At 49.8% G+C, this 12,474-nt stretch overlaps 1 protein-coding gene across 2 annotated transcripts in view; it reads right to left on the bottom strand.

Moving 5' to 3' along the window:
- Positions 1–12,474, bottom strand: part of ZBTB7C (zinc finger and BTB domain containing 7C) — a 187,890-nt gene that overhangs the window by 133,398 nt on the left and 42,018 nt on the right. The window lies entirely within an intron of this gene.

Below are 12,474 nucleotides of genomic sequence, written 5' to 3'. Positions count from 1 at the left end.
GTATGCAGTGGTGGGTTCACTGAACAGGTATGCAGTGGTGGGTTCACTGAACAGGTATGCAGTGGTGGGTTCACAGAACAGGTATGCAGTGGCGGGTTCACAGAACAGGTATGCAGTGGCAGGTTCACTGAACACAACAGGTATGCAGTGGCGGGTTCACCGAACAGGTATACAGTGGCGGGTCCACTGAACAGAACAGGTATGCAGTGGCGGGTTCACTGAACACAACAGGTATGCAGTGGTGGGTTCACTGAACAGGTATGCAGTGGTGGGTTCACAGAACAGGTATGCAGTGGCAGGTTCACTGAACAGGTATGCAGTGGCAGGTTCACTGAACAGGTATGCAGTGGTGGGTTCACAGAACAGGTATGCAGTGGCAGGTTCACTGAACAGGTATGCAGTGGTGGGTTCACTGAACAGGTATGCAGTGGTAGGTTCACTGAACAGGTATGCAGTGGTGGGTTCACAGTACAGGTATGCAGTGGTGGGTTCACAGAACAGGTATGCAGTGGCAGGTTCACTGAACAGGTATGCAGTGGGCTCACTGAACAGAACAGGTATGGTGGGCTCACTGAACAGAACAGGTATGCAGCCAGGAACAAGCTAAGCCTAACTAATCTTTCCCTATGAGAGACAGTCTGCAGCAGCTCGCCCTACTCTCACTAACGCAGGCACACGAGTGACCGTAATGGCCGCCGCTGCCTGCCTTTTATTGGGGGGGAGTGGCTCCAGGGGCTTGTGTAGCCTAATTGGCTACACTGGGCCTGCTGACTGTGATGTAGAGGGTCAAAGTTGACCCTCCATGTGCATTATGGGGCGAACCGAACTTCCGCAAACGTTCGCCTGCGGGCCGCGAACGCGAACCACGGACGTTCGCATGGAACCGTTCGCAGGCGAACCGTTCGGCCCAACTCTAATGAAGTGCAATCCTGGGTTACAGTTCGCAGTACAGGACAAGTCGATGGCACTTTAGATCAAAACTTCATGAAAAATATTTTAGCCACGCTCCCTTCTAAGCACATGGGCCCTGTGCAGAATACTGAGCTGTGGAATAGGAGTGGAGTCCTCCGTGAGACGTGCTGCACCTACAAATACACTCCGAGCTGTTTTCCGAAGAGCACAAAGTGTTAAGTGAACATCTCATTAGTGACGGTGCCAAGGAGAGGTGCCAGATCCCAGTCACCTGGACGGTAATCTGCAGGGTGAGGTCTTATCCCACCCACACACTGGCAGAGAGGAGAGGAGGGGGGAGGGAGGGGAATGAGGAGAGACAGCGCCAGGCTGAGATTCAGCACTGCTGCTGTTGCTGCATGTCTGGGGCACAGGGCATAGCTGCACACACGTGTGTCTAACCAGCATGCAATGTGGCAGCCATAGCACCCATCTGTCCCTCTTTCGGAGAGACAGTCCCTCTTTGGGAACTAAACCCATCTGTCCCTCTTTCTTCCTCATTTGTCCATCTTTCAGGACTGATGTACAGATCTGTATAAATAATGTATTTTATGTCTTTTTTCTACTGAAAAAAATGTGTTTGACTCCAAACTTTATTTCCATCAATTAAATTGATATATTTCTTATTTTTAAATGTTAAAATGAAGGAAAACTAATGATGATAGAAAGGAACAGTGTGGTTTGAATATTAAAACGACATTTTTTTATTCAGAACTCTTTGTGATATACAGGGCCGAGGAGTGTGGTGGGGGGGCATGGTAAGAGGTGTGAAATGGGCGTGTCTTAAAATGTCCCTCTTTCTTATCTCAAAAAGTTGGGAGGTATGGAGGTAGCTGCCAGTTACACCAAGTAAAAAGATCATAGAGTATGTAGTAATGTATCCAGTCTGCAGGATTGGCGCAGTGACCTTGTAGATGTCACAGATGCCACACACAAAAAAAACACAGCATTAAAGAGAACCCGAGACATTAAAAATGCCCAAATGTAAATACTTACCTAGGAAGAGGGAAGACTCTGGAACCTCCGGTCCTCCGACGCTGCCCGGGACTCTCCTTAACATCAGTGCTGCACTCCTCTTAAAGCACAAGCCCGGCCCTACCTGCGCAGTAGTATGGAGCCCTTGGTGCACGAGTGTCTCCGGCTCCCTGCGCAGGAATGGCTGTGCTCACACAGGCACTGTATGGCAGCACTCGTGCTTGAAGAGGAGTGTGGCACTGGCCCTGATAAGGTTTCCAACAAGCTTGTTGGCAATTTTGGGAGGCATTATGAGTGGCAATGGGGGACCGGAGGACAGCATTGGAAGCCTCTAAGGCAGGGGTCTCAAACTCAATTTACCTGGGGGGCCGCAGGAGGCAAAGTCAGGATGAGGCTGGGCCGCATAAGGAATTTCACAATCGCGGCGCATCGCCACCTCTGCCCGCCCCTCTCACTCTTCCTTCACAGAGAGGGGCAGGGAGAGGCGGCGATCCATGCAGCGATTCACGTCAGGAGGGGCAGAGCTGAAGCTCGGGAATGTCGGCGGATTGCCCCCCGGGCAATTTGGGGGCTCTGCAGCCCTCGTTTAGCGGCGGGGATGCGGCGGATTACTTGGGAGCACTGAAGCGAACTATAAGGAAGCTTTTGCCGGCGAGGGCCACAAAATATTTTATCGAGGGCCGCAAATGGCCCGCGGGCCGCGAGTTTGAGACCCCTGCTCTAAGGCATACATGTCAAACTCTGGCCCGCGGGCCAAATCTGGCTCTCAGAGCCATTAAATTTTGCCCTCAAGTGGTTTCCCCACTTTGAGTTATGTTTGGCCCACTCTAGACCACCAGGGAAGCTGTATTGGAGGTGAAGTTATAGAGCACCAGGGAAGCTATATGGAGAGGAAGGGGAAAGCACTAAACACTAGGGATGGTATAGGGGAGGTGGGGCCTCTAGGCACCAGGGAACTGTATAGAGGAGGGTGGGGGTCTCTGGACACCAGGGAACTAAATAGGGCAGGGTGGGGTCTCTAGACACCAGGGAACTAAATAGGGCAGGGTGGGGTCTCTAGACACCAGGGAACTGTATAGGGGAGGGTGGGGCCTCTAGACACCAGGGAACTGAATAGGGCAGGGTGGAGTCTCTAGACACCAGGGAACTGTATAAGGGAGGGTAGGGGTCTCTAGACACTAGGGAACTGTATAGGTAAGGGTGAGGTCTCTAGACACTAGGGAACTGTATAGGGGAGGGAGAACCACTAAACACCAGGGAACTGTATAGGGGTTGGAGGGGGGGCATTAGACACTTGGGAACTTAATAAGGGAGGAAGGTGGCCGGTAGACATTGAGGTTGGCCTGTGACTTGGTCCCAGTGTACAATTTTGGCCCACTTTGCATTTAAGTTTGACATCCCTGCTCTAAAGGGTCCAGAGACTTCCCTCTTTTTAGTACAGTAAGTATCTGTTTTCGGTACACTTTAAGGCCCCTTTTGCACTTGCCTTGCAAGTATGCGTTGTGTTACACAGTTTTTCCACAAGGTAACACAATGACAATGCAAGGCAATGGGGCCTGGCACACTTACCACGGAAGTTGTCCACCGGCCACCAGCCTGCCCCAAGTCAACTGTGCGTTACCGCGGCAACACAGCGGTGGCGGAATGCATCTTTGTCAATGGCTCACACAGGGATTTTAAAATTGTTGGCGGCGGTGGTGTGGTGCGCATGCACGAGATTACGCTTGCGCATGATTACTACAGGGAAACCTGGGAACCAGAGTGACGTACTTCCTTTTCAGACGGGAGTACATCACTGGGGAGGGGAGGCAAAGGGCGTGCAGAGGGGCGCAGTTATGTATATGACCCTGTTAGCGCACTCTGAGTTGAATGAAGTTGTTTGTGGTGCAATGCGATGGGGGCGGAGCATAACACTGCAACACTATGGCCAGGTGTATAACCTACCAAAAGTGTAACTTCAGTCACAGAAGTGGGTCACTAATGCTTCCTGTGTGGCCAGACAGAAACGCAATGGAAAATGGTTACTGGCAATTGTGTACGCACACTATTGCCACAGCGCTGCTATGATGGGGAAACAGGAGAGCGGTTCCCCTGGTAACAGTGCATATACAGGAAGTGAGCAGTTCCTTCATTCATAGAGTGGGCACACACCACTCTATAGTGTGACCCCGAGGGCTGCATGCACATCCTCTGAACCGAGCAGGTCAGGGGAACGTCCCTCTTGCTTTTCATATAAAGCAAGTATCCTGTATGGGTTTGCGTAGACATAGTCCTGAAGCTTTGTTCACATAAAAGGTCAGGACCTCCCCTGACAAGAATCTAGCGTGTGTACAGCTGCCATTGACACCCCCCCCCCCACCTCGATGCGTTAGAATTGTCTCGACGTTGTTCTGTCAGGTGATCTCTGCGGAATGTTTCTTTCTGAGAATTTCAAAGCCAGTACAAAATATACATGGTCTCCTGGAATACTTGGGGGGAAGGGGGGGATTCTGCATAATAAACAGCCTAGGCTAAGCTTCAATGGGACAGTTGGGCTACAGACCTATATACAACAATATATGCAGTAGCTATAGGAAGTGTTTCGAATGATGAAACTGGGAAAATTACCATAAAAGTGGGTATCCTGAATAATTTACTGCATTCTACTATATGTCGCTACAGGGCTTCTTTAAAGGGGTTCTTTCGCAAAAAAAGTAGGCAGTTAAAAAATGTGACAGATGACAGGTTTTGAGCCAGTCCATCTTTTTAAGGGGGATTCTCAGGGCTTTCTTTGTTTTCAACATCATTTCCTGAACAGCAGTTTAACTGCCAAAATAGCAAGATACCAGCCGGCCTCCCTAATCACTTGCACACTATTATGTCAGTTAGATTTTGCAACTGTTGTTCAGGAAATGCTGTTGAAAACAAAGAAAGCCCTGAGAATCCCCCTTAAAAAGATGGACTGGCCCAAAACCTGTCATCTGTCATATTTTTTAACTGCCTACTTTTTTCGCGAAAGAACCCCTTTAATGCTCCCTAGAGTTCTCCTTTAATGAGCTTGGTGCATAGTTCTGTGATTCCTGCTACTATTATCAGACTCAGAGTTTGCAACACTATTCCCAACAATAAACTTGTCCAGATCTCACTCACTGTATTGTCAGAAATCAGAGATCCTTCAATCAGGGAGTGCTAAGCAGTAACTAGGTTCCACCCAAAAGTAATCAATATAAACAAAAAGCATTGACTCTATGAGCAATTAAAGGTTAGGTGTATTTCTGACACTCACAGATCAGCAGCAACATTACAACCACTGACAGCAGGTCAAATGAGCAATATTAATTACAATGACATCTGTCAGAGGGAGGGATAGGTTAGGCAGCAAACAAACAGTCAGATGCTGAAGAACATGAGTTGTAAGCAGGAAATGGGCTAGGAACTAATCCTAGTGACTAGAAAAGTAGGATAGAGCCAGGTCCGGATTTACTATAAGGGCATTGTAGGCGTGTGCCTACAGGCGCCTTATGTTGCAAAGGCGGCTCCTCTTCCTCCCCAATATCTCCTCTCTCAGCAGAGCCGGAGGGTGGTGTCACTCACCACTCGGCTCCAGTTCGGTGTAATGTCTGATTGCGCTGCCCGGAAGCTCCCTTCCACACTGAGTAGCACGCATGCGCAGTGTAAAGTTAATGATGCTGCTGTAGATAAAATACGAAATATCTCCGCTCCCACACCTCTTACACTCCCCAAATTTTCAGGGTAGAGAAGGGACCCCCCGAACGACCTCTATGCCAAATTGCAGCCCCCGAGACACGCTGGTTCAGGAGATAGATTAGAGAAATGTATCTCGGGAACCAGCGGGTCTGGGGGGCTGCAATTTGGCATAGAGGTCGTTCGGGGGGGTCCCTTCTCTACCCTGAAAATTTTGGGGAGTGTAAGAGGTGTGGGAGCAGAGATATGTAGTATTTTACCACCAGCAGTATCATTCAATAGGAAATGTGGCCGCACTGTCTCCTACTGCGCATGCGCGGCAGCGCAAATCCACAGGCAGCGTAATCAGACACAACACCGGCAACCGCAGACACGTAGTTAGGGGCGGAGATCCAAGTGAAACCAGTGAAAGTGAGAGTAGCGTGGTGGGCAGTGTGGGTATTGCATCTTCTCTGCACCGCACCCAGTCTGGCTACACACACTGCCATTTGCTGCCTGCTCCTCTCAGTTTGGTGGGGAGTGGGCTTGAGGCAATGTAAGGTGGTGACGTAGTTATGTGTAGCCCCCAATCATGTGTAGCCCCGCCTCTGATTGTGTGTAGCCTGTTTTGTATGGTAACTAGGGCCACCATATATACAATTATTACAATTTTTTATTATTATTAAAGTACAGGGGGCCTTATCCAAGATTTTGCCGGGCAGGTCCACTCTTTGTTTTACGCTACTGCTAGGTTCTTGTACATTTAGCTCTTTCTGTGATATAAGAAAATAAGGGCCAGGTTGGGGGTGTGGCCTGTGCTGAAGGGCGGAGTTTAGGGCGCTAGAATCTCAGTGATAAACTCCTGAAGTGTAAATCTGGCCTTAGTTAGAGCTGCTCTCCAATATGGTTGGGCTTGTGGCGTGAATCCAGCGCAGGAGACTTGGGCGCACAGGGAGTAACTTCTGCACCATCAGAAGACGGAGCTGAAGTTACTTTTAAAACACAATCCAGCTGGAAGCCAAATTATTTCATTCCCCACCATCTATGGCGGCCTGGAGGGGGAATAGTATTTAAAGAAAATCTGTAACAAAAAAAACTTCCCTAGTGGGTACTCACCTCGGGTGAGGGAAGCCTCCGGATCCTATTGAGGCTTCCCCCGTCCTCCTCGGTCCCACGGTGGCGGCGAAAGTCCTCCCGGAGCGGCGGCGGCGTAAATATTTACCTTTTGGCTCCAGTGCAGGCGTAGTATCCGCTCCTTCCCACGGAGATAGGCGGAAATAGCCAATCTCCGTCGGGCCGCTCTACTGCGCAGGTGCAAGTCTCCTGTGCCTGCGCAATAGAGCGAACCCGACGGAGATCGGCTATTTCAGCCTATCTCCGTCAGAAGAGCCGCAACAGCGCCCCCGCTGGAGCCTGGAAAGGTAAATATTGAACAGGCTGTCGGGCCGCTGTTCGGAGGGCTGCAGCGCGACCGCCGTGGGACAGAGGAGGACGGATGAAGCCTCATTAGGATCCGGAGGCTTCCCCCTCCTGAGGTGAGTACCCCCCAGGGGACGTTTTTATTCTTACAGTGTCTCTTTAACACAGCCGGGACTTTTGCAGCAGCAGGATCAGCCATATACCGGCTGTATCCTGCGCCCAAATCTCCCGCGCCGATTCCTCTCGTACGCGTTTCTGGAACTTTCCAAAAGTGATACAAGAAGCCTGCTGGGTCTCCCCATTTATGTCCCCCCCACCCTCACTTAAAGGGAACCAGAAGTGAGGGGGATATGGAGGCTGCCATATCGGGAAGGGGTTGCCAATCTTCACAAGTTTGCCTCAGGCAGCAAATAGTCTAGAACCCGCCCTGACCCTACAGAGATTCACTGAGGCCCAGCTGTCTGCTGCGAGTCACTGAGTGTTTGTTTATAACGTAAGCAATACCTGCCGTTGCTATGATTAATACAAACATGACTGCCACTTGCTTATCTGGTTTCTGTGTATATAAAACACAGTCGCTTCATAGCGATCCTGACAGAGGCTGACTGGCTGGGACGTTTCAACGCTGCTGCCTGTCAATCAATTCATGCAGGTGCGGAATATAAGTACCAAATGTTTGTGATGCTAATTACTCATGCAAGAAGAGGAAAATAGTTGGGTTGTCTATCCTGCAAACGTAATATACATTCCAGGTTTGAAATACAAGTAAAGAAATGCAACTTGACCTCGCACTCATAACTGGACTGCAAGCTGAATAGAAATTCAAAGGAAACCAGAGACGACTTAAAGAGGAACTGTAGTGAAAATAACATAATGAATACAATTGCTTATTGTTTACAATATTAATTTATAGATCATTTAGTCAGTGTTTGCCCATTGTAAAGTCCTACCTCTCCCTTATTTACTTTCAGAAATGAAAGACATCATTGGTGGTGACATCATTAGTCCTGCCAGGTGATCTGTACCAAATGTTCATTAATGAGAGTTCTATGCACGGAGGGAGATACTGCTTGCTAGGCAATTGGAAACAGTTGTTATTTCCCACAATGCAACGAGGTTCACAGACAGGAAACTGTTAGGACCATGGTCATGACATCACACTGTGGGAGGGGTTTCACCACAATATCAGCCATACAGATCCCCCTGATCATCTATTCGAGAAAAAGGTAAAGATTTCTCATCGGAAAGGGGGTATTGGCTACTGACTGGGATGAAGTTCAAACCTTGGTTAAAGTTCCTCTTTAAATAAAAGAATGTATAGTTACATGGTGCTTCCTCCAGCCCCGTGTATTTGGTGGGCAGGGCCGGCGCTACCATAGAGGCAAAGGAGGCAACTGCCCCGGGGCCCTGACCTTTGTTGAGGCCCCCACAGCGCTGACCCTGCTACGTTCTGCCTGCTTCCCGGGGTCCTGCAAGTATAAAAGCCATAATTACCTATTAGTCCCGGCGGGTGAGCGGACGGGCAGCGGCTGCGCTCTGAGACACTCTGTCTTCCTCCCACTCTATGACCCGGCTGTGTTTACACATGACGCGCCTGGTCATAGATTTGGAGGGAGACAGCATGTCTCAGAGTACAGCCGCTGCCCGTCCGCTCACCCACCGGGACTAATAGGTAATTAATTATGGCTATTATACTTGTAGGGCCCCAGGGAGCAGAGGGGTAATGGAGGGGGAGAAGCTTTGCGCTGGGGGCCCCAACTCTAGTTTGCCACAGGGACCCTTAAACTGGCCCTGTTGGTGGGCTCCTTCACCATCCTCCTGAGCAGCTCTGCGCCTCTTTAATATTCTCCGTCAGAAAGGCTCCAGTCGCGCCAGCTGGGCTGCACTGCTTTTGCGCGGCATTGCCCCGCACACACCCAATGTCGCGCTCTCATCTGCGTCTGTGCAGGTAGAGAACGCTTCTGGGGATGAGAGCGCGATGTGGGCGCGCTGGAGCCTTTCTAACGGAGACGGCAAGGGCGAGGGAGCCTACCAAGTATTTGGGGATGGATGAAGCCCAAGCTGACTATAAATTCTTCTATTTAAGTCGTCTCAGGTATACCTTAATCCACTTTCACCCAGGATTGTCCAGTCCTCTGTAGATTAAAATTGGATGTGTGTATGGAGCCTTAGATACTTATCTTGGTAGATACTCCAGAGGTTTCCCACATCCTCTGACCACCAATCCAGCGCTGGACCCCCTGAATGTTTGCAGCTGCACTCCCCTCTGTGATTGCCTCTCCCTTGCACAGTAGCACGGAGCTGGATTGGTGGAGGCCAGGGGGACAGGGGAAGCCTTTTCATTATCCAGAGGCTTCGATCTCCATTTGGGGTACTTTTTTCCTTTCAGGCTCCCGTTAACATTTAAAAGACCACTATCACGAAACATATGTAAAATTTAAAAACACATGTATTAGTTTATTAGTTGCATTTGTCCCCGAGTAAAATGCACTATAAATCAGTCACCTTTTTCCATGTTCCTGTCACTTACAGTACGCAGTAGAAATCTGACAGATCTGACAGGTTTTGGACTAATCCATCTCCTCGTGAAATTCCTTTATTTTCAAAAGCACTCACTAGATGGCAGTGGTACACTCCAGCTGCCAGAATAGTGTGCACAGGGAGAGACTGTCTTTCCAGCACCATTGTAAAGGTCCTTTCCAGGGAGCAGGGATGCTAAAATCCGAATTCGGGTGAATCCGGATAGTTGCTATCCGGATTTCACCCAGTAAACCTGTGCAGGGGGGGGGGGGGGGGGGTGGGCGGGGAGGTCAAGCGTACCTGTCTGACGTCTTCTTCGGTCAGTCCCTCGGCGCCTCCCACGATGCGTTCCACGTGCATCACGTGACTACAAACACTTCCTCCTTCAACCCGGAAGGAGGAAGTGTTTGTAGTCACGTGACCGCCGCGTGGAACGCATCGTGGGAGGCGCCGAGGGACAGCCCGAAGAAGACGTCAGACAGGTACGCTTGACCTCCCCGCCCACCCCCTGCACAGGTTTACTGGGTGAAATCTAGATAGCAACTATCCGGATTCACCCGAATTCGGATTTGAGCATCTCTGCCAGGGAGTTCTTTTGAAAAGAATAAAGAAAATACTAAAAAATACCACATGAGGAGATGGTCTAGTAATTTGTCAGCGACAGAAATTCAGGACAAACTACAATGAAAAGTGCATTTTACTCTGGGACAAATGTACATCATACAAACGGTTTAAACTTTACATCTTTGCTAAAGTTGTCCTATAACATTTCCCACAAAAAAAATGTCAAGGACAATATTTCTCAGTGAGATGAAGGGTTAATGAGTCATTAGTAAAGTCTTTGCAGGATTTTTCATCCCCCCCCCCCCCCCCCCCCCCCGGCGCGCAGGGAAGGCTCGGCCTGCCCGTTTTATGTGGTTGACATCGCTGAACTCGTGAAGAGCAGCTGGCTGAGCGAGTTCCAGAGTCCAGGAACTGGGAGCCCGCCCGCTAGCGGCGCCGTGTGCTCTACAGCTTCACTGCGCAGAACCAGGCGGCTGGGCTGCCGGCCTGGTGGGCTGTAATTGTGGGGTAGCGGGCGGGGCAGGAATAGCAATCACCCAATTCATCCTATTTATCTGAGGAGTAGCTTCATTCCAGAGCCTTTCCCGATCTGTCATTTCCATAAACCGCCAGAAAATATTCCTCTTGTGATCGCCGTTCCGAGCAGATTCGGGCGGAGCTGCAACTCTGGCCGAGAATGATTTGTTTCCGAACAGAGCGGGGAAAGGTTACAGGAAGTCTGAAGTGAGAGGAGTACGTAGGCTGCTGTTTCTCATTTCCTGCTGAGCAGAATTTTGATTTCTTCAAACGGAAAGGTATCTGCCAATTTCACCTCCACACCAGTGAGGAATATTTTTATTTCTTTTAATGTACCATGACTGGGATCAGTGAGATCCTTCACAGATGTGTTCAATTAGTAGGTACCCATTTCAGTTATGGAAAAACTCAAACCACCAGGAGATTGGTGGTAGGCCTGGGGCTGGATTCACATCCCAGAAGCCTATAGGCCCAGAATAGGGAACTGAGGCGCTAAATTCATTACTGCTGAAATTCTGCTGTCCCCATTTTTTGCCTGAAGAAGCGGGCTTGACCTGTGAAACGCGTTGCACTCTTGGGGTACCGTATAATAAATGTGTTTATTGATACTGAGACAGTATTTCGTGTCTGCTTTGTGGAAGTAAGCCCACCACTTACTCCAAGCAATTTTTAAACATTTTATCTAATTTTATCCTGCTGGCGCCTCTGTTTTACATACAAATATAGGCCCAGAAGAACTGACGGCTTGAGCTCCGCCCCTTAAAGTGTACCTCTAGGGAAAAGAAGTGCCCCATTTAGATACTAACCTCAGGAGAGGGAATCCTCTGGATAATCCAGAGGTTTTCCCCATCTTGCTTGCTTCCACCGCTCCAGCGCCGGGGCAAGGGCTCGTCCAGAGGTGCATGCCCGTTCTCCCATCCGCGACTGAGCATGGCCGCACTGCGCAGTTGTAAGACCCCTCAAGCCTGCCCAGTAGCACAGAGCCACTCATGCTCAGATATTTCGTGCTACTGCTAGGCATCGTCTGTCTGCGCAGAACACTCGTGAGTGTGATCGTGAGCGGCGCTCGCACAGGCGCAGTAGATGCTGACCTGGCGTCTTTCTACCGGAGCCCGAGCAGAGAGCCACTACTGCGCATGTGCGAAGTGGCAAGTGTAAATATTATTGCCGCTCTGTGTCCAGGGAGAACTGGATCCCCTCTACTGAGGGAGAAGGGGGAAGCGATTTTAGGAACCAGAGGCTTCTCCCTCCCAAGGTAAGTATCCCCAGGGGCTCGTTATATTTTTACAGATATTATTTAAGCTTAGTACCACCTGATAACCATACAATATATATCAAAAAACCCTGGAAAAAAATCCATACAAATACTATACAATCCTTTCCGGTCGTTTTACGGATTCGCCATGCATGCTGGGCTTAGCGCCGCTGTGTTTGTCGTGGGGTGTGAGATGCAGAGAGAGGTGCATGCTGGTGGTGGATTACATGCTACAGGAATGCCATGCACCACGTTCATGGCATGTACTGTCCCTATGTTGGCTGCAGCCGCCGTGGCCGTATAACACAGGCAGCCTTTCCTCTGGATGTAGCGGACCGCAGAGCTCAAACGTCTAACACCCGGCTAAAAATATTCATGGGCTTGTTTTGATTGTCAGATGCCGAGCAGAACGCGCTCATTTGACCATGACCTAGAGGTGCCCTGCAGCAATCTCATCTCCCCATATCTGACCGGCAGGTAAAAGCAGACATCCAGCTCTTTCTTCTGTCTGTCAGACGGAAGCAACCTATCAGTGACTGCCGGTCTAAGGAGGGACCCCAACCACAGAGGCGAGAGTGTACGACTGCCTATCAGTAACTGCTGGTCTAAGG

The sequence above is a fragment of the Hyperolius riggenbachi genome, chromosome 1, assembly GCF_040937935.1.
Source record: "Hyperolius riggenbachi isolate aHypRig1 chromosome 1, aHypRig1.pri, whole genome shotgun sequence".
NCBI lineage: Eukaryota > Metazoa > Chordata > Amphibia > Anura > Hyperoliidae > Hyperolius > Hyperolius riggenbachi.
The sequence above is the reverse complement of the archived record's forward strand: the minus strand, read 5'-3'. Positions and strand labels throughout refer to the sequence as shown.